This window comes from Lycium ferocissimum, chromosome 11, assembly GCF_029784015.1.
Source record: "Lycium ferocissimum isolate CSIRO_LF1 chromosome 11, AGI_CSIRO_Lferr_CH_V1, whole genome shotgun sequence".
In the NCBI taxonomy this organism is placed as follows: Eukaryota; Viridiplantae; Streptophyta; class Magnoliopsida; order Solanales; family Solanaceae; genus Lycium; species Lycium ferocissimum.
In genome coordinates this window covers 54,362,407-54,369,660 of record NC_081352.1, presented here as the reverse complement: position 1 = coordinate 54,369,660, position 7,254 = coordinate 54,362,407, and positions in this window count along the sequence as shown.

Here is a 7,254-nt window from a genome sequence, read left to right as displayed (position 1 = left end):
TTGATTTTCAGCATTAATTAACATGAATATGAGAGTTGTTGAATTGGGTAAGGAAATTTCAAATCCCATGTCATTATATTCCAATGGGTACAAAGAGTCATCATTATTTTAGGTAAGAGGTAAGAAGACCCACACGTGGACACTCGTGATGGAGGGGCGCCACAATATTTGGAATCACCTCATATGCAACCAATATATCAAATTATATTAATATTATGTTTGTACGATTTAACGACTAGTATTAAGAAGAAATCAATTCTTTATAATCGTTTTTAGGAATAAAAAAATAATCGTGTCATCAGAAGAAGAAAAAAAGAAAAAGAAATGCGAGAGATCGTATTTAATCGCATCAAGCGTATCTGGTGAGCAAATTTTTAGTTGGTTTCGATTAGAAAAACAACTATGTTTTGTCGATTTTTAAGGTTTGTACTTTTGTGTTTTGGACACAAATTTTGAGCATCTGCTTTTTAGCAAAATTATTTTTGCGTTTGTTTTCTGTTTTCTTTTTATGAAATGAAAAGACAAACATCTTTGACTGCGAATTTTTTACTTCAAGATTGTGTTCGGTACGAAGAATTTTTTTTTTTATCAAAAAATGTTTACCAAGCAAATAAGAGGATTTTTATTTACACAAGCAAAAATATGATTCTAAAAATATTTGTATATAATCAAAGATAAATACTAAAGGAGGTGAGGGTGGAAGGTAGGGGTGAGGAGTGGTGGGGATGACCCGGTGGTGAAGATGACTCGTGTTGGAGAGCGATAAAACTTGTTTTCTCTACTTTCACTAAGGAAGTCATTTTCCTCATTTTCAAGGAACTTGTTTTCATAGCAAAAATGTTTTTTAAAATATTGATCAAGAAAAAATAGAAAACATTTTCTAAAAAATATTTTCCTCCATACCGAACGCCCAAATGCTAAAAAGAATTGTGTCAGAAAAAACCAAAAAACATAGTAGTTCAGACCAAAGTGTATAGGTTCAACCTTTAAGATTTTTAGAATTGAACCTATTATAATTATAAATTATGGGTTTGGACATACTATTTTTTGTAATTTTAATAAAATTTTATACATGAATTTATACTCCGCATTAAGAATATTGGGTTCCGATTAGGGGCGGATCTACGTGGATGGGAGGGTGTTCACCCGAACACCCTTGGCCAAAACTTATAATGTATGTATAGGGTAGATTTTTTGTGTTTATGTACATATATTAATTTTTGAACACCCTAAATAAATGCAAAAGGTTAGCTCTAGTGGTCTAGGATGTTCAAAATTGTCTCTAGTGTCCTATACTCGATCCCTGACAACATTATTTTTAATATTTAGCTTTTGTTATTTTTTTCGACCTCCCTGAGTGAAAATCCTGGATCTGCCACTGGTTCCGATGGACCCTATACTATAATACTGTATCCACCTATGCAATGATTTGTTTTTAATATCGACTTTAAATACTTATTCAACTCTACAAAACAACTTTTTTCCCAAATGGTAAATATATATAAACCAAGGCCGAGAGTTCAAATTTGAATAATATAAAGGCAAAAGTCATAAGCAGCCCCCTAAACTTGTCCTGAGATTCTTCATAGCCAGCTAAACTGACGCTTGTTCCGATTGGACACCTTAACCCCTCCGAATTTGTACCATTTAGACACCTTTTGCTGATATGACAATAAACGTGTTCTTCACTCTCTTTAAGTGCGTAAAACAACTCCAATTTTTTTTCTCAGCTTATACACCTAATTAATAGCTAATATAACCTAAATAATCAAAAAAAAAAAAACAATTAACTAAAAGAAAAAAGAGGAAGACAGTTCCTCCCCAATAATTCCACTGCAATAGATCTCAAAAAAAATAATCCAGCGAAGCTTCATTTTTTCAGGCAAGATTGATACGAATTAATTATTTTTTTCGTTGAAAGTTCGTTCTTGCTCCTAGTAACTGTGGGAAATGGGATGGGAAGAAAGTGAAATGGGGTTGGCAACTGGTGGGAGTTGCACCTGCGCCGATGGAGAGGGGACGGGGTTCTATGGAGGAGAAGAAGGGGGGGAGGGGGGGGGGGGGGAAGGTGTTTGGGTTAATTAAAAAAAAATAAGTTTTTTTTTTCCTTTCTTGAAATGTCTTTTTTGAATTATCGCCGCCATCTCGCCCATTTCTTCCTCCTCTTTTGAATGACGACCGCCACCTCTGCCATAAACGCCGCCGCCTTGTCGATTGTTTCTCCACTGAAATGCTGTCACCATTAGAGTTTTCTCTCTTTTTCTTTTTCTTTTTTTTTTGATCTGATTCAGCCATTTGCTGATTTATGGTAAGAAGAAACAAAAAAGAGAGGATGGTGGTGGGTGATTGTTTTCCGATGGGATAGCAGGGGAAGGGTTTAGGTGGGTGGCGGCTGGTTAGGTTAGGTTAGGATTAGGATTTAGTTTTTTTATTTTTATTTTTAACTCAATTCCTTTTTTAATAATATTTTGGACTAATCTGCCACAGGTCGTCATTTAATTGGTCATTTTGCCATGTCACCGTAAGTGTAATACACACATTTTATATTTTTTGCTGATTGTAAAAAATGTGTCTAAATGGTACAAATTCAAAGGGGTTAAGTTGTTCAATTGGAACAAGCGTCAATTTAGGTGGTTATGAGGAATCTCAGGACAAATTTAGGGGTTCGCTTATGACTTTGGCCTAGTAGAAAAGACAATTTATTGGCAATACAAGACTACAAATTAAAGGTTTTCTTCGCAACAAAGAAAATTCAAGATTTCTTCTTTTGCCACGTAAATATAATAATCCAAACCTTTACTTGAAATCATACCGCTTTATAGAATTAAATTAAACACAACTCTGATGGGCGACAAATCACACACAGTGATAAACAATCAATCATAAAATTTATTTGGGCAAAGGGTTAAATACGCCCCTCTACTTTACTTTATTGGTTAAATATACCCTCCGTTAGCCAAAGTACCTAAATATACCCCTCTGTTAACCAAAGTTGTTAAATATATCCCTACGTGGATGGAAATGCCCAAATCAGATGAAATTAACCATTTAACTTAAGAAAACCATGCCCCATAATTTTAACCCGACCCGACCCATCCGACCCAACCCACAAATCATGCCCGATATTGGCAGCTTATCTCAGCTTTATTCTTTAAACCTTTCTAAAAACAAGTTTTTGTCTGAGATTCTGTAACACCTCGTACTCTCATACTAAACCATATCGGTAACATCCTGTAAGTTCGAGTTAGGTCCTAATGGGAAATATTGGTATTATAATGACATGTTAGTTATATGAATCCCTTCGGGATTATTTCGGGCGATAGATAGTCGTTTTGAAGTCAAACCAAAAAGTGAAGTCCTTAAGGCCTTCTAAATCGGTCTAAATCTGAGATAGTCTTCATTCATGGACATTTTTAGAGCATTTTCGTTAGTAATTTGAGAAAACTTCCTTCTTGGAAGTTGTATATATTTTAAATACCTTTCCAACGGTATATTATGGAGGTCAAACGGACATATGTGCAAAGAGTTATAGCCATTTTACTTAAGAGTGGTAGAGCTGAATCTTTATTCATGGCCAGTTTTCCAGCATTTTCGTTAGTAATTTGAGAAACCTTCCTTCTTGGAATTGTATATATTTGAAATACCTTTCCAACGGTAAATTATGGAGGTCAAACGGACACCCGTACAAAGAGTTATGGCTACTGAAGGGTGTCAGAGCTGAATCTTCACTGAAAATTTCACACATTGTACGCCCAAGGAGTGTTGGACGTACTTTCACGTACGGGTCGTACATCCTAGGACTTACATTGCCTGTTTTTGGCAGAAAACTCGTTTAAAATGGGTACGGTCTTATTTTGTTCCCATTTTTCATTCTCCCAAACCCTAAGGACGAAATTCTTCTCTCCCAAACTCAAGATACTCTAAGGTAAGTCATCCTAAGTCATTCCAAGTTAATTCTAACATGTGCCCATGATTACTAATCAAGAATTCATCATTCCTTACCTAGGGTTTTCAAGAAAACCCACATAAAGATCAAGATTCTAGCTTTTGGAGTTCTTCTTCAAAGTTCAAGTCTTTAATTCAAGTTTTGAAGCGATTAAGGTATGTAGAGTTTCTATCTACATGTGGGAACATCATTGTTCTTCCCCACACTTCTTCTTCCATAAAGTACGAAGCTTTACGAAAACTAGAGTTTTTAACCATGATCATGATAACCCTAGGCCCATGTCCCATGATTATAATATGTATGAAATTTTTATAAATTCTTCATTGTGTTCTTGATACATCATTATGATTATTGAGAATCTGTCCGTAATCCATGAAAACCCATACTTTACATTCCACGGGTTCTTACATGCAAGTTTATGAACTATTATGATAGTTTCAAGAAAAGCTATATATGTTTATTAAGTTCATGCAAGAATAATACGAATGGCATCCATGTACATGCAAGTTATGATTCATGAAAAGCCATGGGCAGCAAGTGCCACTTATTTTCCATGTTCATATTTTTGGGAGTTGCATTAATTACCGAGAAGGCTTCAAATAGCCTGAAACTACGTAGCCACCGTAGGATGAGGGTCGCTCCACCCATGTTTAGGACGATCTCTCATAATGACTGGATCCTTTCATAATATTATTAAATCTCATGTCCCTGGCAAGGTATGAGTGTTCTGTTGGTAGGACGCAAGTAGCAGACCATGTTGTCGGTTAAATTTACTGCTCTCCCTACTCCCGATATTTTACACACGTTATATATGTATATGTATTCATGTTCATGATCATGTTTCAGTTCAGTCTCTATTATGTTATTTCCATGTTTCATGTTATTTCATTCAGTTGCTTTACATACCAGTACATTCAATATGCTAACGTCCCCTTTCTATTGCCCGGGAGCCTGCATTTCACGATGCAGGTATTGATTTACAGGACGACGCACCTACTCAGTAGGACTTCAGACTTATCAGCTTATTGGTGAACCCCATCTCATTCGAGGTTAGTCAACTCTTTATTTTATGATTAGCTATGCATTTAAGATATGCTGGGGGCCTTGTCCCAGCAAGTATGTTTTCCAGTCAGACTCATGATAGAGGTTTCATAGACTAGACAAGTCAGTTCTGTTATGTTAGACTTTCAGAGTCGGTTAGCCATTTTGGCTCATTTATGATATTAACCGCATTCATGATTTAAACAAGTATTTCTATTTAATATTATGACTTACTATGTTTTACAAAGGCTCTCTATGCATTCATGTCTTATTCCGCTTATGATACGTCTCAAAATGATTCAGCAAGCCATGTGGTTCGCTCGGTCACATATAGTAAGGCACCGAGTGTCGTGTTACGCCCAGGCCATGGTTCAGGGCGTGACAGATTCCCTCTACTGTTACAAATCTTGAGTTCCCTTTACTGTTACTTTTAGTCCTTGTGTTCTTATATAATGTGAGGTGCAATGGACATGTGTTTTGATTTTCGCCAAAATTATATACACTTCTACTAACAATGTTAAATTTATTTGCACCACCAGTGTAATTAAACTTGTTATAGCTGGTTTACTCATCATTTATAACAGGTTACCTGACAAATATATATAGTGATTAGGTAGCACAGAATTGTATTAGCACTGGAAGTGAATGTTGAAGCGAAGATTTGCATTAGCAATTTGATCATCTGTATTAAATTGTTTGTAGAAAATTATGTGGAGCAACAAATAATTGAAGCTCAAGATTTACAGGGAGGAAGAGGTTTCCCACATAAACCTCTATTTCAAGAGAATAAGCTCTGAGGAAAATCAAGAAATGGCTTTCCATAAGGTATTTTGTAACAGTAGAGGGAATCTCAGACACAAACTTGTTTTTAGAAAGATTTAAAGAATAAAGCCGAGATAAGCTGCTAATCTCGGGCATGGTTTGTGGGTTGGGTCGGGTTAAAATTAGGGGACATGGTTTTTTAAAGTTAAATGGTTAATTTTATTTGATTTGGACATTTCCATCCATATAGGGCTATATTTAACAATTTTGGCTAACAGAGGGGTATATTTAGATACTTTGGCTAACGGAGGGTATATTTAACCAATAAAGTAGAGGGGTATATTTGACCCTTTGCCCAATTTATTTAACCAATTAAGTGTTCATAGAATATATATACCGGTGGTATTAAAATAATAAAAAAGACGTGACAATACGGTAAGGGCCAAGAATAAATTGGCCAAGTTAACAAAGTATATTTCATACCCCCCATGATAATCTAAGTTCAACTTATTTGATCCTAAGCATATTATTAGTTGTCGTCAGTAGTAAGCACGATCGTTTAAACTAAGAGGAGAGGCTCTACTCCATTACGTTTTGCTCCAGTGATTATTAATATTATCTTATTGGCTGACACATAGCTTTTGTAAGTTCAGATTTAATATAGTTTCTACTAATTATAATAGTGGAAAAAAATAAAGAGCTATAATTATTAAGGGAACTCATGGTTAGAAAACAAGAAGTGTATCTTAAAAGGAAGTGTCCCATTGGATTAAAAAGAACTCTATATATGTGAGACCTAATTCAAATCCGATTTACCAAAAACCACTTCTATATTTGAGCCAACAAAAAATTGTCCAAATTCATTACCCAAAATATGTTCTAAGTTCATTCCTTCGGAATTAATTCTATCGTTAGTTAGAGTTGTAACCATTGTAACCTATGCACATTATGAGAATAGTCTACCATTATTATTCCTTGGCCATAATGTTCAAGATTAATCCTGCTATATATTCACACATTATTTTTCTTAAATTTTTTTAATATTATATATATATATTGTCTGTTCAATAAGAACTAATTGCTATGATAAAACGATAAGAAACTGTTATAATTGGTTTAAACTACATTAGATGTATTTATACCGTCACAATAACTAATTTGAATTTATTTACATTATTGTATGGAGGCTGTTTATTATATTTGCAATCGTTCTAATAAATAACTTAATTGTGTAAATATTTTGGAGAGAGACAAAACAAATGCTCCCTCCGTTCACTTTTACTTATCTACTTTGGACTTTTCACGCTGTTTAAGAAATAATAAATGGAGTACATAATTTACCAATTTACTCATATTAATTGATGCATATTTTTATTGGATTTTAAAAATAATTTGATGTGAGTAATTAATACTATGGGTAAAATAAAAATAAAAAAATTGTCTTCGCTTGATATGCTAAAAGTGACAAGTAAAAAGTGAAAATCTATTGTTTGAATACTGGACAA